The following is a 22,915-nucleotide window of genomic DNA, read 5'->3' as shown; positions in this document are numbered from 1 at the left end:
CTACAGTGGTAATGCCAGAATGTTTACACGCATGCGGAACCTTAACAGTCAACCATAAACTAGATAGGCTGGACGTATCACAAAGAAATGAAACAAATTAATAGCAGGAACAGGTGACTGTAAAGTGAGACGTGACGAGAAAATTTCAAATCTATACCGAAAATACTTTAAATAATGGCAAAGAGAGGTTTCATATAATTTTGGACATCTTTACAGAATGACTGAAAACAGATTAACGAAGCAAATATTCAAGTATTTTTGTCAAAATGTAAGTAGGCTTAAGTCTGGATCACAGAAATTTTAAAAATGTCTGAAATAATATTCAGGAATCGTAAACTACAGAAATCGCTCAGTAAATAAAATAAATGAATGAATGACACCTACTCTGAAAAAAAATCATTATCAAAGTGTACTGAAGAAAGAAAACCAGAAAATGGAGATAATATGATGTAACATGAAAAACAATAAACAAAGAAGAGGAATTTAAATAGGTACGTTATCCTAGGAAATCTACACGAAACTCTAACCAATACATCCATATTTCATTTTTTAGTCGAATAAATGAAACACTGCAATTACTGTAAACATACAGTCAGAATTAGATTAAACACTAAATTCGTGTCGGAAGACTATGACTAATATCAGCACAAGAAAGGATCTTTTATCTTTTCCAAGATAAAAAGCCTCACAAACTGTGCTTTGCCGAAATGGTTCTTATTTAAAAACATAAGACTCAAAATGTCACAAAGTCAACAGAAGTCAGAAATATTTATTAATTTATTCCAGGAATACATTTACGTCGGATGACGAGGAATAATTTACAAGTGACAGTCCGCCGGAAGGAAATGATTGAGCTGCTTGCCCGTTTACGGAACTGGGTCGTTTTCTTGTTACGTACTGGGCAACTCTAAAAATGAAGCTGTGGTCGGTGTGAGTCGCGTAATTTTTACTCGTGGCTGCGAACTGACACACATAGGGACCAGTTTAGCAGGCTGGTGCATTACGTGGATACATGACACAGAGTTTGTTAACTAAGACGAGCAGCTGTAGCCACGTTGTCCAGCTTCCATCCCAACAACAAGTTCTCATCTCAGTAGATTTTGTGTGGTCTTATATTAACTGCAAAATGTCAAGAAGCCACTCTGACCGGAAAAAAGCCATACTGAATGTCAATAAACCTACAGTTTACAGAAAATAAACGCCCATTTATAAAGGTTGGATCTGCCTACAACAGGATTGTCAACCTTCAGTAAATAGTGTACTTACACAGTAAAGGAACTAATAATGAAAACTGTGATACTCACAGGTCCGACGCATAATCGGGTTAAAACATTACGTGACAGTAACACTTCACTCTTTATAATTCACCAATTAATTTCACGTTTACAATTTTGGTCCTGTTGAGGCATTTCTTGTTCCGAATCATTGTCATGCATTAAGTTAAAAATGATGGCAGTACTTGTAAGAAATAGTGTCAATAAAATATCTTGCAGGGGCATTTTACACCTCTATTTTTAACGTAAGCATGTATGCTTCCATCTGGTAGCGAAAAGGAGAAACAAGCATAGATGGATTAATAAAATGCAAAATGATTGAGGACGATATAAAAATTGTATAGAAAGAGCCTTCGCTAGCTTTGAACGGAAACTACGTATGTAGTCGCGACAGTTAGACATTGCTATGCAAAAGAGCAACTGGCATTTTGCTGCAAGTATGAAACTTAGCTCGTGACCAAGCCGCTCAAAGCAACAAAGCACATTCGTGATGGAGACGCTTGCCAAGTTGATGTTCCAAAGCTTCGCGGAAGGTGACTCATTCCTGAACAATTAACACGATTCTCTCGCAGCTTAGCAACTACTACACTCGTGTATGGTTGCCGATAAACCACTTACCGTTAGGATCCACGTTGAATAAAACATTTTGCAGCTATAAATTTGTTCTGAGAAATAGTATGTGAGTAGGTGATATTAACATATACTATAAGATGGGAGAAAAGAAAGCAAGAACCATTAAAAGGTTATGTATATAATGTTCAAACTTAGAAACCAGGGACACAAGCTGCGGCCCTGACAGAGTATAGAGCTCTATCACAGAGACTACTGCAGCGCCATCTGTTGACACAACGACCAACTCCAAAGAGGATACCAGTTTTTTGCCGTACTCACCGCACAATATACTCGCCAAACAAATGACGGTCCTGCGTAAAGTCGTGCAGCTACATGTGATGACTGATTCCGTTAACAAAGGGCGCCAAGCGAGTCTGCCATTAATGTCACTTTTCACGTACGCAGCTCGCACCTTCTCGGGGTAGTCACATAATGCACTATGACAGTCATAACTAATGCAACAGAGCACCTGGTAAAAAACAGGCCTATTTCTTAGCTTTACCTAACGCACAGCATGAAAAATGGTCATCGCTAACTCAACGAACTCGAATATGACAAACACGGCGGTAGTAGTGACGTATCGTAGCCACTGCAGCAGAGGCTGTAGCATCTATCCGTACACCGGACACTCGCTGTTAATGGACCGAGTGCACGAGCGAAACTGCAGTGGGGAGGCGAGTTTACATAGCAGAGCGGGCAATGCAAGTGGAGCCGGAACCGTCAGCTAGGCAGATCCGGGAGCGCCGAAGGTCTGTCTGCCGGCACGGGTAATTCCGACAGGCTGAGACCTCGAAGCGAGACCAGCTTCGGATCCGTAACGGGCAATACGTTCACCTCTCGCGAGCTCGCAGCTAAATCAAAATTAACATTTTGGCGCCCACCGGCTGCCGATTAACGGTGCGTCGACGGCCGCGGAAGCAGGATACAGGATGCAGGCGCCGTCGGCCCTCTCTAGGCGCTCGTGCACGTGCACATGCTCGGCTTGGCTTTTGACGCACCACACGTGGGCCATGGTACCACCGTCACCGGCCACTTCCTCCCCCTTCGTCTGCAGCTGTACAGTATTTTCTTCCTCCTCCCCTGTGGTCACCTCTGAGAATCCAATAAGGTGGTACAGCCGTTAATACGTTAATGCTCAGGTGAACTGATATTCCAATGTCTAGATTACTTAAATCAATTCAGGCGAACTAGAACTAGTTTACACAATAACTCCACGGTCGATTATTTTCTGTCATCCTTGTCTAACCGCGTCAGTGGCCCGTATCTAAATCACCGGAAGTGTTAAAATTTAATCCCCCTACTACGCTATGTAACCATAAAGCCGACGACACGTGAAAGACTCAGTTGGGGGAGATTTTAAGCAACTCCACCTCCACCCAAAAAACATCGAGGGGGGAAATTACTGCTTAGTAAGAGGTGGGCGAGGTGACCATATGTGTTGTGCGTACTGTAAGACCTTCGGTACACACACCATCAGATTATTTGACTTGTCGCTCTAACGAAGTAGGCGAGTGTCAGCAATATGTCTCGTGGTCTTATTGTGGCGTGTTTATCTTCTGCCGTTAGGTCAGACGATGGAAATTCCACTTGCACGCTTAGAGTAGCAGATTGACAGTGACCAACTTTAAACAGAACATGATTAATTTTCACACACATTTATTAAAATAATAACAAGCATAAAATTACTTAACTTGATTCTGGATGCTATTTACAACTGACAATCTGAAGTTTCCCTGGTATTGGTACGTTAATCTTATTCTCATATATCTCTGATACTTGACAAAGTGTCTATACATTTCTCTTCATGGCTATGTACAGGAATATGATAATCTTATTAGGCACAGACTGAAACTTGACTGCAGACTAATACAGACTGAGTAATCAGAGGTCTGTACACTAGTTACAATACCTCGAGCGTTCAGGTATTACTGCGCGAGTGTGATCCGTGAGGAGAAAAGGTTCTACGGAGCAGCAATCTCATTGGCTGCGTTACATATTAATACGCTGATCGGCGGAAACAGAATTTGGTCCGTCTCTAAGACAGCGCCATCTCGTAGTGCGGAGACGGACGAGCGCTGCGCCTGCGCTGTTGTGCTCAGCGGGGCGTGCTCTATTGGGAAAACTGTGTACGCGCTGACTACGCGGAACTATGAACACAACACCATCTCTTGCAGAAATGTTATAAGAGCTTTCTTTGAGCTGTACCTCGAACAGCTTGTTTGGCACCGTTCCCACTGTGCAAATATGATAGCTTGGTTGGTAACAAACCCGATCCCTTTTATGATGTTCATATAGAGACCAGGATCAGTGGTCACGGCCGGCCGGTGTGGCCGAGCGGTTCGAGGCGCTACAGTCTGGAACCGCGCGACCGCTACGGTCGCCGGTTTGAATCCTGCTCGGGCATGGATGTTTGTGATGTCCTTAGGTTAGTTAGGTTTAAGTAGTTCTAAGTTCTAGGGGACTGCTGACCTGAGATGTTAAGTCCCATAGTGCTCAGAACCAATTGAATCATTTTTGATCAGTGGTCACGAAGTAGTAGCAACGCTGTTCTAACGAATAGCCGATCGACCTCGAGAAATATATGTACCTAGTAGAACAATTAAAGCCGGCCGGAGTGGCCGAGCGGTTCTAGGCGCTACAGCCTGGAGCTGCGCGACCGCTACGGTCGCAGGTTCCAATCCTGCCTCGGGAATTGATGTGTGTGATGTCCTTAAGTTAGTAAGGTTTAAGTAGTTCTAGGGGACTGATGACCTCAGAAGTTAAGTCCCATAGCGCTCAGAGCCATTTTTTAGAACAATTAAAGATGATACGCAGCCCCCTCTAGATACACACAAAACGAGGAAGCATCTTAAGAAACAGCGCCTTATTGACAACAGACACAAAGAAAGCATAAATCCATACACAGACAGTTGTTAAACGAAAAACAAACCACTGTTCTGACAATTCTTATATTCTGGTCAAATGGCTCTGAGCACTATGGGACTCAACATCTGAGGTCATCAGTCCCCTAGAACTTAGAACTACTTAAACCTAACGACATCACACACATCCATGCCCGAGGCAAGATTCGATCCTGCGACCGTAGCTGATATTCTGTTCGAGAGTGAAATCAAAATACTGTATGTATATAGAAGGAAGTAGTTTCATCATCTTAAAGTGCGTTTCTGTAGTGAGTGAGATAGAAAACAGTGGATGTATGTCAGAGGTTCGAAATACATGCACTGCATTAGAGTATTAAGAGCATTGCACTCCACATGACTAATACACTACTGGCCATTAAAATTGCTACACAAGAAGAAATGCAGATGATAAGCGGGTATTCATTGGACAAATATATTATACTAGAACTGACATGTGATTACATTTCCACGCAATTTCGGTGCATAGATCCTCAGAAATCAGTACCCAGAACAACCACCTCTGGCCGTAATAACGGCCTTGATACGCCTGGGCATTGGGTCAAACAGAGCTTGGATGGCGTGTACAGGTACAGCTGCCCATGCAGCTTCAACACGACACCACAGTTCAAGAGTAGTGACTGGCGTATTGTGACGAGCCAGTTGCTCGGCCACAATTGACCAAACGTTTTCAATTGGTGAGAGATCTGGAGACCGTGCTGGCCAGGGCAACAGCCGAACATTTTCTGTATCCAGAAAGGCCCGTACAGGACCTGCAACATGCGGTCGTGCATTATCCTGCTGAAATGTAGGGTTTCGCAAGGATCGAATGAAGGGTAGAGCCACGGGTCGTAACACATCTGAAATGTAACGTCCATTGTCCAAAGCGCCGTCAATGCGAACAAGAGGTGACCGAGACGTGTAACCAACGGCACCCCATACCATCACACTGGGTGATACGCCAGTATGGTGATGACGAATACACGCTTCCAATGTGCGTTCACCGCGATATCGCCAAACACGGATCCGACCATCATGATGCTGTAAACAGAACCTGGATTCATCCGAAAAAATGACGTTTTGCCATTCGTGCAACTAGGTTTGTTGTTGAGTACGCCATCGCAGGCTCTCTGTCTGTGATGCAGCGTCAAGGGTAACCGCAGCCATGGTCTCCTAGCTGATAGTCCATGCTGCTGCAAACGTCGTCGAACTGTTCGTGCAGATGCTTGTTGTCTTGCAAACGTCCCCATCTGTTGACTCAGGGATCGAGACGTGGCTGCACGATCCGTTACAGCCATGCGGATAAGATGCCTGTCATCTCGACTGCTAGTGATACGAGGCCGTTGGGATCCAGCACGCCGTTCCGTATTACCCTCCCGAACCCACCAATTCCATATTTTGCTAACAGTCACTGGATCTCTACCAACGCGAGCAGCAATGTCGCGATACGATAAACGGCAATCGCGATAGGCTACAATCCTAGCTTTATCAAAGTCGGAAACTTGATAGTACGAATTATTCCTCCTTACACGCGGTATCACGACAACGTTTCACCAGGCAATGCCGGTCAACTGCTGTTTGTGTATGAGAAATCGGTTGGAAACTTTCCTCATATCAGCACGTTGTAGGTGTCGCCACCGGCGCCAACCTTGTGTGAATGCTCTGAAAAGCTATTCATTTGCATATCACAGCATCTTCTTCCTGTCGGTTAAATTTCGCGTCTGTAGCACGTCATCTTCGTGGAGCAGCAATTTTAATGGCCAGTAGTGTATTTTGGAAACTACGTGGGTTAAACACTTTAGCGTGTTTAAGTGCAGAACCATGTAGCCTTAGGAGGGCATGTGTTTAGTTCTACAATCATGTCTCTCTTGCTAGAACCTTCTTGGTACTGACCTCAGACACTAGAATGATACTTCAGAACTGATAAAACAGTTGATTTTTGTAAACTGCTTCAAACTCCGTCCATCTGGAGTTCCACCATGCATAAGCCAAATGTATCTTCTTAACCGTCCGTTATAACACCACAACACTCCCATATCTACTATACATCGATAAGAGTGCTAACCTCCTCGACATGCACGCATCTGGAGAGATTTTGTGCACCTGGATGGGTGCTGTGAGTAAGACTGGTGGGGAACAGTCTTTCCTGAACAGTAGTTAAGGACTCATCTCACTCTGTTCCTTCATGAAATGTGGAATGTAGTGGATATAGTGCCTTCTTATTTCTGGTCAGTTGCAGATTAAATTGACGACAGTGGTCTAGGGAGGGTTTGTCAAGGACAATGCAGGGAGATCTTTCAATATCCAACTTGATACTATGAATGAGAGAATACTCTGTGCCTCCAATGCACATAGGAAAAGACTGCCAATAGTAATCCTAAAATCCGCACTATGATTGGAATGCCAGAAATATGTAGACAACGTAACTGCATCTTTATAGTTGTCTGGTATATTTTGGTGTATATGTCCAAGAATTAGTCATGAATGGACGTACTGTGCAGTCATCTATCTACATTCGCAATCTAGTATATGGTACTTACAAAGTAGTGGAGGGGTGGTTTAGCGATGATACAGAAATTTGCAAGTAAGATGCCATGTCACTGGTTGCCGTTGAAATTACGGAAAAACTGTTAAAATTGCTAAAATTGATGACACTATTAACTCTTGTGCTTATTACAGTACATCACCCCATATCGATGGTGTCGTTTCGATCCCATCCTTCCACTGGTACGCTGTTGATTACCACGTAATGATTGATTGACACTAATTGTTTGAGCTGGGGATAGTCTTGGTCGGAGCAACACCTGGGGATGGCCAACACCGCAACAGTGGTCGCTTACATGGCTGAACTATGAGAAATCAATGCTCTTGGTCTCTTCAGAACGGAACACCAAGACATCTGCTACCCCATCACTGTGGAAGAGGAGATTAAATGTAGAGGTCATTGCCTTGGATACCTGTTTGGAAACACTCCACAGTGCCACAAACTCTTCCAATTTCCATATGTTGCGATATATTCCACATTTTTGTCAATAAGAAACACCACCTCTGTCTTTTATTTCAACCAACTTATGAGTTGTGAGAGAAGCATAGTTTACAGCATGCAATGTCCAGCTTTCTGTGATAGTCAATGGATCGAAGCATGTTAATGTCGGTTTAGCACCTGACACAGATCATGAAGTCGTGGTAGAAAAACAAAATGTGACGCTGTGTACACAGCTGTAGTCAAACAGTGCTTCCATGTGTTAAAGCAAAAAACAATGCATGAAATTGCTTATGAAACAACAACACAAGATGCCTTTCCTTGTGACTGATAGTCGATATGGTCTTCCTCCAATACAGGCGTCGAAATTTTACAGAGGTCTGTGGAGGCGACTTCGATCATTGGTCGCCTGCTTCCGTGGACTAGTACAAGTATATTTAAATGGGTTCACCACATATGGTCAATGTCAACATGCAGACAGTATTTGTTTCCCAATATATCAGAAGAGAGAGATGTGGTGAAGAGACCCGTTTCTTTTTTTTTTTTTTTTTTTTTTTTTCAATTGAGTTTCGATTCCCACCGAAGGGGGCGGGCTGGCAGCAGCTTAGTATGCCGCTCTTCAGCCTACAGAATTTGTTTTAAAAAGATGAAAATAATAAATAATAAAAACAGGCGATAAACTTGGAGACTTCAATGGTAACATGGCGGAAAAATCGTGGAACTTAAAAACATAGAACAAAGGGATGATGATGCTAATAAAATACATATGAAGCAGACAGGTAAAATAATAGACAGACAATTAAAGAACACGGCGACAGTCTGGTTTCTATTCGCAAGAGACATAAAATTCACACCCAGCGACAGCATGATTTCTGTTCGCAACACTTTGGAAAGACGAACAACACTGAACATTCATTTGAAACACTGCACTAGAAGGTTGGCAAAGATGACATACCACAACCAAGGGCAGGTGGGGGGAACCTGGACACATGATGGGAAATAAAAGGGGGAAAGGAGAGGAAAAACGAAGGGGGTGGGAAGGGGGGAAAGGAGACGATGGAGGACGAAGACCCATAAGAGGGGGGGGGGGGCGCTGGGCAGACGCGAAAGGGAGTGGGGAAAGGCAGAGGCGGGGAATACAAAAGGACTCGGGTGGGGGGGAGAAGGGAGGTAGCGAGAGGTTAGGCGGGGAGAAAACAGGATGGAAGGGGGGGAAAGGAGGGGCGGGGTGAGGATCAGAGTTTGTAGGAGGGATAAATGGAGGGAGCGAGAGCATTATCTGGGAGGGGGAGTTGACGGAAGCCACCTTGGGAAAGGAGATGAAGGGTGTAGAGATGGAGGGTAGGGGGGATACAACAGTGAGGGCATGGCAGAGGGTGGGGACAGGAGAGGAGAGGACCAACCAGGGGTTGAGGGGGATCAAGGCGGCAGGAGGTGTACAGTATGCGGATATGTTCGAGGAATAGGAGCAAATGGGGGAAAGGAATGAGCTCATAGAGGATCTGCGTGGGGGATGGGAGGCGTACACGGAAGCCGAGGCAAAGTGCATGATGCTCAAGGATCTGGAGGGACTTATAGAATTTGGGGGGTGGGGCAGATATCCAGGCAGGACTGGCATAACAGAGGAGGGGACAGATTAAGGATTTGTAGGTGTGGAGGTTGGTAGAGGGGTGCAACCCTAATGTCCGGCCAGAGAGGAGTTTGAGGAGTCGGAAGCGGTTGTGGGCTCTGGACTGGATGGAGCGGAGATGAGGGATCCAGGTGAGGTGACGGTCAATGGTGAGGCCAAGGTAGGTGAGGGTGGGGGAGAGGCTGACAGGACGGGCGCAGACAGTAAGGGAGAAATCCAGGAGCCGAAAGGAGCGAGTGGTACAACCTATGATGATTGCCTGGGTCTTGGAAGAATTGATTTTCAGGAACCACTGGTTACACCATGCAGCAAAAAGGTCAAGGTGATTCTGGAGAAGGCGTTGGGACCGTTGGAGGGTAGGAGGGAGGGCAAGGAATCCAATGTCTTTGGCTTACTGCAAGGGGTGTACTGGAGGGGGGGGGGGGGTTGGGGCATATCTACTGTGTACAGGAGGTAGAGGAGAGGGGAGAGGACAGAGCCCTGGGGCACACCTGCAGAGGGGTATAAGGTGTGGAAATTGTCATTATGCATGGTAACATAGGAGGGGCGGCGGGAGAGGAAGGAGGCCATCAGACGGATACAGGAAGGGCATAGGTTTGGAATTTAAACAGGAGACCGGGATGTCAGACACGGTCGAAGGCCTTTTCGAGGTCGAGGGAGACAAAAATGGCGGAGCGACGGAAGTTAAGCTGGAGGGAGAGGAGATGAGTGAGGCATAGGAGTTGGTCAACAGCAAAGAAGGAAGGTCGAAAGCGACACTGGGTGTTGGGGAGGAGGTGGTTTCGGTGGAGGTGATGATGGATGCGCCGGATAAGAATGGATTTCAAGAGCTTGCTGAACACCGATGTGAGACATACAGGACGATAGGAAGAGGCATCAGATGGAGGATTGTTGGGTTTGGAGAACATCAGGATACGGGAGGTTTTCCATAGGTTGGGGTAGAAGCCGGTAGCAAGGAAGAGATCTGATGCAGTCATGATATTTATAGCGAATTCCGCGCATGTGAATCGCCCTGGCGGTTTACGGCGAATGCGTAAGGAGGTGACATGCGCGAGGCAGCCAAGTTGTGTGTGCTGTCCTTAGTGGTGAAGTAACAACATTTAATCGCTGAGTATCGTCTGAGCATGTCGATTCCATTGTGACCGCATAATTTTAATAACTAGATTCCAGTTTTTATCCAGCTGAAAGCCGTTATCACGATTTATTAAGTTATCACGGATTTTTTAATTACAGAGTCCCAGGAGGTAGAAACCGGTGTTAAAATTTTGGTATTATTGTATTCCATTGAATGTCCCATGGAAATGCAATGTTCTGCTACTGCTGATTTTAAAGTTTGCCGCAGTGTCTTTTGAGTTCTACACAGCGTTCGTGGAGCATTCGTGTCGTCTGACTTATATACACTCCTGGATATTGAAATAAGAACACCGTGAATTCATTGTCCCAGGAAGGGGAAACTTTATTGACACATTCCTGGGGTCAGATACATCACATGATCACACTGACAGAACCACAGGCACATAGACACAGGCAACAGAGCATGCACAATGTCGGCACTAGTACAGTGTATATCCACCTTTCGCAGCAATGCAGGCTGCTATTCTCCCATGGATACGATCGTAGAGATGCTGGATGTAGTCCTGTGGAACGGCTTGCCATGCCATTTCCACCTGGCGCCTCAGTTGGACCAGCGTTCGTGCTGGACGTGCAGACCGCGTGAGACGACGCTTCATCCAGTCCCAAACATGCTCAATGGGGGACAGATCCGGAGATCTTGCTGGCCAGGGTAGTTGACTTACACCTTCTAGAGCACGTTGGGTGGCACGGGATACATGCGGACGTGCATTGTCCGGTTGGAACAGCAAGTTCCCTTGCCGGTCTAGGAATGGTAGAACGATGGGTTCGATGACGGTTTGGATGTACCGTGCACTATTCAGTGTCCCCTCGACGATCACCAGTGGTGTACGGCCAGTGTAGGAGATCGCTCCCCACACCATGATGCCGGGTGTTGGCCCTGTGTGCCTCGGTCGTATTCAGTCCTGATTGTGGCGCTCACCTGCACGGCGCCAAACACGCATACGACCATCATTGGCACCAAGGCAGAAGCGACTCTCATCGCTGAAGACGACACGTCTCCATTCGTCCCTCCATTCACGCCTGTCGCGACACCACTCGAGGCGGGCTGCACGATGTTGGGGCGTGAGCGGAAGACGGCCTAACGGTGTGCGGGACCGTAGCCCAGCTTCATGGAGACGGTTGCGAATGGTCCTCGCCGATACCCCAGGAGCAACAGTGTCCCTAATTTGCTGGGAAGTGGCGGTGCGGTCCCCTACGGCACTGCGTAGGATCCTACGGTCTTGGCGTGCATCCGTGCGTCGCTGCGGTCCGGTCCCAGGTCGACGGGCACGTGCACCTTCCGCCGACCACTGGCGACAACATCGATGTACTGTGGAGACCTCACGCCCCACGTGTTGAGCAATTCGGCGGTACGTCCACCCGGCCTCCCGCATGCCCACTATACGCCCTCGCTCAAAGTCCGTCAACTGCACATACGGTTCACGTCCACGCTGTCGCGGCATGCTACCAGTGTTAAAGACTGCGATGGAGCTCCGTATGCCACGGCAAACTGGCTGACACTGACGGCGGCGGTGCACAAATGCTGCGCAGCTAGCGCCATTCGACGGCCAACACCGCGGTTCCTGGTGTGTCCGCTGTGCCGTGCGTGTGATCATTGCTTGTACAGCCCTCTCGCAGTGTCCGGAGCAAGTATGGTGGGTCTGACACACCGGTGTCAATGTGTTCTTTTTTCCATTTCCAGGAGTGTATATGCAGAGCCACACTCACAGGGGATTTTATAAACACCCGCCTTCCTCAATTGCAGATCGTCTTTAACGGATCCGACTAAGGCCCTGCTCTTTGCTGGTGGACGGAAGTTGACATTAATATTATTCTTCCTAAGCAATCTGCCTATTTTAGAAGACAGGTTCCCAGCATATGGAAGGAACGCAGTCGATTTTTGGTCGTCATCAGTGTCCTCATTGCGTTGCTTCTTGTTATTATACTTGTGCATGGCCTTCCGTATTTGACGCGAAGTGTAGCCATTCTCTTTAAAAATCTATTCCAGATGCACTAATTCTTCGTGAAGGCTACCAGCATCAGATATTACATGCGCCCGATGAATTAAAGTGCTAAGAACACCGGCGGTTTTTGCGGGGTGATGGTAGCTGGACGCCTGAAGATATAGATTCGTATGTATGGGTTTTCTGTACACCGAATTTCCCAAAGACCCATCATTCTTACGGCGTACTAACACATCTAGAAAGGGTAAAGTCCCATCTTTCTCAATCTCCATAGTAACCTTGATGTTCTTATGTAAAGAGTTTAAATGACAAAAGAATGTTTCTAGTTCTTATCTGCCACGAGGCGATACAACGAAAGTATCATCTACGTAACGCCAGAAAACCGTAGGCTTTAAGACGGCCGACTCAAGGGCTTTCTCCTCAAAGTCCTCCATAAAAAGATTGGCCACCACAGGGGACAAGGGACTCCCCATGGCGGAACCGTCAGTTTATTCAAAAAATTCGTTATTAAATAAAAAATAAGTTGAGGAGAGAGTACGTTCAAACAAAGCCGTCAAATCATCACTGAACAAGTTACTAATAAGATGTAGCGAGTCAAATAAAGGCACTTTGGTAAAAGGTGAGACCACATCGAAGCTAACTAGTAAATTCGAGCTGCTCAACGTAACAGTCTTCAAACCGCATCAAGTCCCTTCAGTACTTCGTCTACTCACCTGAAGATGGCCGGACGTCTCTGGGCCGAAATATCGTGGCAGAATGTTGATGGGATCCGGTGGCAAACCCGAAAATTACTGGAAGAACATTAGCGAAGTTTTTATAGTTCATAGTTTTACTCCATTAGATGTTACAAAAAAATAACCTGGTTAGACACTGTAATGTCAAGGAAGACTCGGTCACCATTACACAGTCGTCACTTTAAAGGAGATTATGACACGTACAGAGTGATATTTATGCACCATCATTCGATATAGATGAATTATAGATGTTACGCTCCTGAATTTCGTTGTGCAGTCCGTATATAATCCGCATGGTTGTGAACTTCCTCCTGTATGTTAGTGCGCTACTTTTCTCGTTACAATAGCTCTCTTCCTGTCAGCCTTCTCAGTAATGGAACAATGCTGTCAGAACGTGATGGGATTTCGAGGGAATTAGCAGTCTGTAAGTCTGTAACTTGGCGGGGAACATCTCTTACTCGTCGAAATCAGGCGGATTCAAATGCTATATATCGAATAAGGGAAGATTCGTGAAAATACGACAGGTAAGTCATACTATGGCGAAAGGAGGGTTGAGAGATGAGCTCTTTACCGTTTCTTCTCAGTATTGCGGGCAAACATACACTACTTGCCATTAAAATTGCTACACCAAGAAGAAATGCAGATGATAAGCGGGTATTCATTGGACAAATATATTATACTAGAACTGACATGTGATTACATTTTCACGCAATTTCGGTGCATAGATTCTGAGAAATCAGTACCCAGAACAACCACCTCTGGCCGTAATAACGGCCTTGACACGCCTGGGTATTGAGTCAAACAGAGCTTTGATGGCGTGTACAGGTACCGCTGCCCATGCAGCTTCAACACGACACCACAGTTCATCAAGAGTAGTGACTAGCGTATTGTGACGAGCCAGTTCCTCGGCCACAATTGACCAGACGTTTTCAGTTGGTGAAAGATCTGGAGAATGTGCTGGCCAGGGCAACAGTCGAACATTTTCTGTATCCAGAAAGGCCCGTACAGGACCTGCAACATGCGGTCGTGCATTATCCTGCTGAAATGTAGGGTTTCGCAAGGATCGAATGAAGGGTAGAGCCACGGGTCCTAACACATCTGAAATGTAACGTCCACTGTTGAAGGTGCCGTCAATGCGAACAAGAGGTGACCGAGACGTGTAACCAATGGCAACCCATACCATCACGCCGGGTGATACGCCAGTATGGCGATGACGAACACACGCTTCCAATGTGCGTTCACCGCGATGTCGCCAAACACAGATGCGACCATCATGATGCTGTAAACAGAACCTGGATTCATCCGAAAAAATGACGTTTTGCCATTCGTGCACCCAGGTTCGTCTTTGAGTACACCATCGCAGGCTCTCCTGTCTGTGATGCAGCGTCAAGGGTAACCACAGTCATGGTATCCGAGCTGATAGTCCATGCTGCTGCAAACGTCGTCGATCTGTTCATGCAGATGCTTGTTGTCTAGCAAACGTCCCCATCTGTTAACTCAGGGATCGAGAGGTGGCTGCACGATCCGTTACAGCCATGTGGATAAGATGCCTGTCATCTCGACTGCTGGTGATACTAGGCCGTTGCGATCGAGCACGCCGTTCCGTATTACCCTCCTGAACCCACCGATTTCATATTCTGATAACAGTCATTGGATCTCGACCAACGCGAGTAGCAATGTGGCGATACGATAAACCGCAATCGCGATAGGCTACAATACGACCTTTATCAAAGTCGGAAACGTGATGGTACGCATTTCTCCTGCTTACACGAGGCATCACAACAACGTTGCACCAGTCAACGCCGGTCAACTGCTGTTTGTGTATGAGAAATCGGATGGAAACTTTCCTCATATCAGCACGTTGTATGTGTCACCACCGGCGCCAACCTTTTGTGAATGCTCTGAAAAGCTATTCATTTGCATATCACAGCATCTTCTTCCTGTCGGTTAAATTTCGCATCTGTAGCATGTCATCTTAGTGGTGTAGCAATTTTAATGGCCAGTAGTGTATACAACCTCTCACACACGACTCCCAATGTGACTGCAATGATAAAATTAGGGGCTAATACGAAGGTTTCTACAGAGAGGCAATTAGCAGCAGACGTTCTATCTTTTGTTTTCTCGATAAATAAGAGACACCATTCTTCCTTGAGTTTTGTGTGCCTATAAATGGATGGACCGACGTCTTAATAGATAGACTAAATTTACATTTGCATCTATGTCCTTAGTTCGCAAGCCGTCGTATGGTGTGTGGCGGATTGTACCCTGCACCAGTATTAGTCATTCCGTTTCCTAGGCCACTCTCAAATAGAGCGAGGGAAAAAGACTGCTTATAGGCCTCCCTATGAGCGCTAATTTCTCGTATCGTAACTTCGTGATCCTTACGTGAAATGTACGTTGGCGGCAGTAGAATCCTTCTGCCACCAGCTTCAAACGCCAGTTCTCAATACTGTTCCTAGAAAAGAACATCGTCTTCCCTCTAGGGATTCCCATTTGAGTTCTCGAAGCATCTGCCCACTAATTTGGCGGAAGCCAATAGGAACGCTTTGATAGGGCTGTATTCTGAGGGAAAACTGGATGTGCAGGCTCGTACACATTTGGGGTGTGGCGGTCAGTAGACAGGTATTTTGATATTACTTGCTGCGTCCGCCTTTCCAGGATATTTCGAAAACATGTCTCAGAAAGTTTCAGTTTGCAGGAAGGATAAGAGGAAGCACTTTGTTCAACACCCTGGCATTTCTCACAGCGACATTTAAGCGCCCAGTCCTTCTGAGAAATATAGGACAACTTCTGCGAGTCTAGAATCATTAACAGCTGTCCGGCATGGCAAGTGGTAGGTGGTCGGCCGGGAGCGGTACAACTCTGAAGTACGGGCGGAGGTTCGCGACCCGGTGGCAGCTGTTCACATGCAGTCCAGTGGCGGAGGCGTCGCGGGAGTAAAGGAGAGAGTGAAACATCCTACAACCCCTCATAGACTGAACAGATTAGTTCAGGAGCAGTATACCAGACTTCTAAGTGACTTACTCCCATCAGAGGAAGTGACTAACTAGCCTGTGGGAAGCTTAAAGAGACGTCATGGAAGCGTCTGTAATGGTTACCTGGGGAGTGTAATCCGACTGCAGGAGAAAATTACTCACCATGCAAAGGGACTATCATTATCACTTTAATTAATTAGCTCATCAATTTGATATCAATGACGTGCCACCGGTGGGTGGAAGAGACGGTGAGAGTACCACGGATGTGACTGAGAGTTGGAGCGGAAATCAGACGTTTTTTCGTTGCGGTGAGATCTTTTAATGCAATTTCAATCCCTCACCTACAGTAAGTAGAGACGATCATCGTAATAAAATCAACTATATTATAGAATTTATAAAGTGGGACGTAGTATAATCCTGATATTTACAACTCGTCTATGCTGTTGCCTTGAGAGACTTCGTATGCGACAAGACGTTTGTTTACTTTAAGAGAATTCAAAAATGAAGAGGCATCCTGTGACAGAGGTAGAGCATGCTCTTAGCACTCCGTCATATGCCAAAAATGAGTTTAACATTCTATCCCTGTGATACAGCACGTGGCAGACAAGAACAGATTTATCTACCTGACCAGAGAATTCCGCTGGATAGGTCAGGCGTCCACTATACGCAGGAGGCGGCTACACGGGTAGCAGGGGCTGTGTGGCGTGGACTGGGCGGCTTTTTAGGTTAGAGGGTCTCGGGAAAATACGAGAAGCGTTTCAGTCACAAAGGGCGCAGGCTGAACACGGGAAGAACGTAGATACAGGAACCATTGGTATAACAGTTGAAAATTGTCGTAGCTGTGTTAGGAAAGTATCAGAGCTCCAAGCGCTAGTAGAAAGCACTGATGCTCGAATCGTTATAGGCACTGAAAGCTGCCTAAAGCCGGGTATAAGTTCAGCCGAAATTTTTGCGAAGAACCTAACGGTGTTTCGAAACGATAGGCTAAACACGGTAGGCGGTGGCCGGAAGTGGAGGCTTATGGACGTTGTGGCTCACGGTTGTCCTGGCGGGCTGGCTCTTCAGGTACATAACATACCCAGTAGTTGGCGCTGGACTAAACTGGAAGTAATTGGAGGTGACTGGTCAGTTTTCTTTGACGTCTTAAGACACTGTGTTCAGGAAAGATAATCAGTACTACATTCATAAAAAAATATCGTACTATATATTTCCCATGTTTCTATTGGCTGGGATGCGACCTGCGACTCATAAATAGATATAAGTGTGTTCCATTCCCAAAAGATGTTCTACAGGAGTCCTGTATACAAGAGCAAAGTGTTACCGGTGCAGCCTCGAACACATGTGCACCCTGTTTATCGCCCACCACCTCGATCCTCCCCCCCACCCCACCCCCTCGTGTCTTCTGTCCTCCCTAGCTCCAGTCCGTTGCCGTGCCTTTACCCTTGTGTCCCACCCCCTTTCCATCTCCACACTCTCCACCTCCTTTCCCAATGCAACTTCCAGCACCTACCCCTCCCAGATGATGAGCTTTGCCCTGATATCTGCCCCTCCTATCAACTCTAACCCCCACCTTCCCCCTCCTCCTCAGGGCTCCCTCTCCCCTCCCCTTCTCTTCCCCTGAGCGGTTTTCCTCCCCCCTACAACCCCTCCCTTTCCTATGCCCCCTTCTATGTCTGCACTCCTTCCTGACTTGCCTTCCATCTCCTGCCCAGCCTGTCTCCTGCCTCTTGGTGCAACCCCCCCTCCCGATCCCCCCTTTTTTTCTTTTACTCCCTCCCCCTCCATCCCCCCTCAACCACTGCACCTTCCTCTCACCTCTTTTTCCCTCCTCTCAGGCCTCGGCAGGTCCCTCCCAGCAGTTTTTATTCTTCATGTGTGCTCCATGTTTTTTTTAAGTGTCTCTTGTTCTGTGTGTTTTTATACTGTGGCCCCCATTTAATTTCTGTGTGTGACTCCAGTGTGTTTTAAGTGCCCCACAAATCGCCAACTGTGTTCTTTTAACTTTATGTCAACTTTTTTAACTATCCCCCCCAATGAACGTCCCCGTGTCAGTGTATATTTTAACTTCCATTGTCTCCATTTACTATATTTTTATATATCCCTTTTTCCGCCCTTATTTTATGTATAGTTGCCTTTTTTTATTTTTTGTAATGTCACTCAGATGAAGAGTGGCGGACTGTGCTGCTGCCATTCCCCTGCCCCATGTGGGGCAGGAAAATGAAATCACAATTAACAAAAACAACAGGTGCAGTGGGACAGTGGGTTGCTATTCTAATATTATTATTATCCATCCTTATGTTCCTCCCAGCAGCAGCTATTCACTTGTAGATCAGAACCAGGCTACTCTCCTGTGATTTTGTGATAGCTTGCTGTCCTATCATTATTACTAATCCCTCGTATATGGGACTGTTGGCTGGATTGGCTGGAGCAGCTGGAACAACTCCCTAGTGCTAGACCAATAGCGAAAATATCCACTCCACATCCAGCAGTTACTGACATAACTAGACAGAGCTACTGTTTAGTGCTCGATCAATGGCAGCTCAAATTGTTTAAATAAACAATATTCCACATTTCATATGAAATAAAGACTGATATCTGTCCTATGTGGCAGCCCATCACAGACTGAGTCCTTTTCCCGCCAATTTCAAAATGGAGGATGGTGTGGGGGGGGGGAGGGTGAAGAGGGGAATGGGGGAGGTCCAATAGTGCCCTTTGGTGGTGGTGTTGTGAGCTAGGTCATTTGGTCTATGAACTTCAAAGTGAACATACAAAATTTGATATTCCTACCAATAAATTTAAATTTCCTGTCATTTTTTGAATTTTCCATCAAATTTCAATTTCCCAGCATTTTCAAGGGTGGAGAGTAGAGGGAGGGGGGGGGAATTGAGAGGGAGGTGGAGGGGGGAGGCGCATGGGACAGGGAGGTGAAAGGGTGGGGGAGGGGGGACGGGAAATGGAAAGGGGAGGGGAAGGGAAATGGAATTGGAAAGGGAAAGATAAAGGGGAAGGGGAAAGGAAAGAGACCCAGATTTTGACTGGTGAAAATGCATGAAATCATCAGGGAGTTGGGTAATTAATTCATTAATTATTTAATTTGCATTATTAATTTGATATCAAAAGTTTCCCAAAATATAGTTTGCTCCACCACTTGTAAATACCCTTATCCTTCCATATCATCATCGTATTTTCATCAGTTTTATGTATTCTGCATCAATTTTATAATTATACCAAGTTTGCCATAATTTCAACGCATTTCACGCAACTCTTCAAGGTCCAATCCAAACCACCACTCTCGATGAGTTGTCACATCAACAAAATGTCTCATGCATTGACCTCGTGACGCTATCAGCCGGTGACATTGCATCATGGTTCTCAAGTTCTGTATCACTGCCATAGCACCGCATTCATTACTCTGTGAGGGTCATATACGTGTGGACGCATCGTGAACCCTGCATACTGCCTACATCACATGACACACATACTGTTTCTTAGTGTAGGGAATAGCCATCAGCGGAGAGGAGTTTCAAAAACTACATTGCTTAGCCGAAACCCTTGACAAATTTGGTAAGATTTTAGTATGATTTGTCATCTCCTCCTACGGCGGATGGGAGTCACAGGGTATTCTCGCATGAATAAGGTAATGTCGGAGATTGAAAGAGCTCACTAAAACCTTTGATGATTACCATCCCAACTAACGAATCATATCCATAACAGCACTCCACGCTCTATTTCAAAACGAGCTGCCCCTTCCGTCTCCAGATTCCACCATAAGTGCTGTGTCATACACGATCTCTCTAGATGCATATGTGCTTAGGAGGTGAGTAATAGATATGAGCCTGATACACATGACAGTGTTGTTGTGATATAGCCGATGATGATGCTGATGATGATGATTATGAAGAAGAAGAAATGTGTGGTTTATACATAATAAAGCTACAGATGTAAGGAGTTTGAAACATTGTATGTAAGTCAGTTGTGTTATCAATTCTGTACTATTCTTGTAGTGTTTAAATTACATACCAAGAAAGTACTGGGAAGAGAGAAATGTTCGTAGAACATACACATACACTCCTAATGCTACACAGTTCTGCATGCTATAATATTAAAGCAGTGTGAATTCCGATACCAGTATATTAGTCATGTGGAATGAAACGATGTTAATACCCCAATGCTGGAAATGTATTTTCAGTACATGACGTACATTAACCCTGCGAGTTTCCTATCCCACTCACTATGATGAGCTACTTTAAGATATAAAACTACTACCTTCTACACAAAGAAAAAAAAATTGTTCTTCGTGAGACATGCACTATATAGCGTACCAGAGGTTTATAATGCCCACTGTTCACATCCAATTACCGTCAAGAAATTATTCTATGCTCTCATCAGTCCTATAAAATGATAGTCAGCAACGGAAAATATATGAAGCAACATCTTATGAGGAAATAGGCAAACATCTAGCAGCGACATGTGAAATTACATGCCATGCTGCACTAACTCAGTGAACAAAACACAGTCTGTTCCACAGACAACATCTGTCAAGAAAATGTATGCACAGGGATTACAGTACCTCACAAACCCCTGTCACTGACTTAGAATCACTGCAGTAATTAAACTGAAGACTCGATGTGTAAGATGCGGCAGGGAAATGGAGTACTTTGCATACATCTTCGTTTATCTAGAGGAGTTTGTCGAAATAGGTTTTCCATCAGTCTGGTGGACATGATTCATCAAACACGCGTTGGAAGTCCTCTCCTGACTGTGATACGAAAGGGTTTGCTGTTAACGACAGCAGATAGATAGCGCTCTAAGTCACACATATAACATGCAATTGTATATGAATCGAATACAGGTTATACCACATAACTGATACACGTTAAGAAAACAATGCAAAAAATGGTTAAATGTGTGATAAATGACCTGCCGCAATAAATAGCCCTCTCTAGACTGCATCATCAGTCTACTATTAAATCATATCTTGTTTCAGCCCCTCTCAACCGATTACTCTATCCACTTTCTATCATCATCTAACGCAAATCCACGTCAATCTAGAGGCAGATGATTCTCTTTTCCAAGAAAGCATCAAAGACAACAGTCAACCTGTATATATCCCTATTACCTCAATAAGCATGAAGTAGAATGTTATTAAAAACCATGCAGCAACTGTTCTGTAAGGTTTTTGTTAGCTGATACCACATGGTTGTCATTGGTAGAGAGTAAAGAGAAGTACATTGTAAATGCTGTTTGTTATAGTTTAAAACACATAAGCAGTCTTGCACAGGGTCAAACATGCGATCCATTCTGCAGTTATACAGGGTGTTACAAAAAGGTACGGCCAAACTTTCAGGAAACATTCCTCACACACAAAGAAAAGAAAGAAAATATGTTATGTGGACATGTGTCCGAAAACGCTTACTTTCCATGTTTGAGATCATTTTATTACTTCTCTTCAAATCACATTAATCATGGAATGGAAACACACAGCAACAGAACATTTGCACTGAAATGAGGATTGACACATTGTTGGATGAACCATTCGCAGAAGTGTACCCGTGGAGGCCAGTCAGCTGCTGATAGTGCCTGCACACGCTGTACATGGTACGGAAACAACTGGTTCTCCAGTAGCACTCTCCATACAGTGACGTGGTCAACGTTACCTTGTACAGCAACAATTTCTCTGACGCTGACATTAGGGTTATCGTCAACTGCACGAAGAATTGCCTCGTCCATTGCAGGTGTCCTCGTCGTTCTAGGTCTTCCCCAGTCGCGAGTCATAGGCTAGAATGTTCCGTGCTCCCTAAGACGCCGATCAATTGCTTCGAACGTCTTCCTGTCGGGACACCCTCGTTCTGGAAATCTGTCTCGATACAAACGTACCGCGCCACGGCTATTGCCCCGTGCTAATCCATACATCAAATGGGCGTCTGCCAACTCCGCATTTGTAAACATTGCACTGACTGCAAAATCACGTTAGTGATGAACACTAACCTGTTGATGCTACGTACTGATGTGCTTGATGCTAGTACTGTAGAGCAATGAGTCGCATGTCAACACAAGCACCGAAGTCAACATTACCTTCCTTCAATTGGGCCAACTGGCGGTGAACCGCGGAAGTACAGTACATACTGACGAAACTAAAATGAGCTCTAACATGGAAATTAAGCGTTTCCGGACACATGTCCACATAACATCTTTTCTTTATTTGTGTGTGAGGAATGTTTCCTGACAGTTTGGCCGTACCTTTTTGTAACACCTTGTATATTGCAGTCCCCAAGTTGGTAATACAATTCTCTTTAGCTAAGGACACTTTAGAAAAATATATATTTTATGTCATTCTAAAATTGATCAAAATTATGTTATTTCTAGCCGAAATGGCAACATATCGCACAATCTGTTCACTCAAGCGGTACTCAATTATTAAAACGGAACGACATGTATGTGTGGAGAGGGGGAGGGGGGGGGTGAAGAGCGGAAGGGTTATGTGATGTTCGTTTCTAAAAGATTTTATCAGCTGGCTGCAAAAAATTTACTTCCTGTATGTTCAAATTAAGCAAACGTGCACGAGAAAACCCTAAGGCTGCCTGTTGTAAGAACATGGCACAAATGGTATTGATTTGTTTAAAATGACTGAAATTTTATCTGACCCGCATGTTATCACGTCGCTTCCGGGATATGACCTTGTATTAGAAGAGTGGGCTGTTTTTTGATAGCAAAGAGGGAATACATTATATTA

At 45.4% G+C, this 22,915-nt stretch overlaps 1 long non-coding RNA gene across 1 annotated transcript in view; it reads right to left on the bottom strand.

Moving 5' to 3' along the window:
* The window catches only part of LOC126184852 (uncharacterized), a 327,971-nt gene extending 325,412 nt beyond the window's left edge, over positions 1-2,559 (bottom strand). The window contains exon 1 of the long non-coding RNA XR_007536893.1: positions 2,166-2,559. This is a non-coding gene — a long non-coding RNA (uncharacterized LOC126184852). The remainder of the gene's footprint in view (positions 1-2,165) is intronic.
* Between the last annotated feature and the right edge of the window lie 20,356 nt (positions 2,560-22,915).

Source organism: Schistocerca cancellata, chromosome 4 (assembly GCF_023864275.1).
Source record: "Schistocerca cancellata isolate TAMUIC-IGC-003103 chromosome 4, iqSchCanc2.1, whole genome shotgun sequence".
Taxonomy (NCBI): Eukaryota; Metazoa; Arthropoda; class Insecta; order Orthoptera; family Acrididae; genus Schistocerca; species Schistocerca cancellata.
This window is presented reverse-complemented; position numbering and strand designations above follow the sequence as displayed.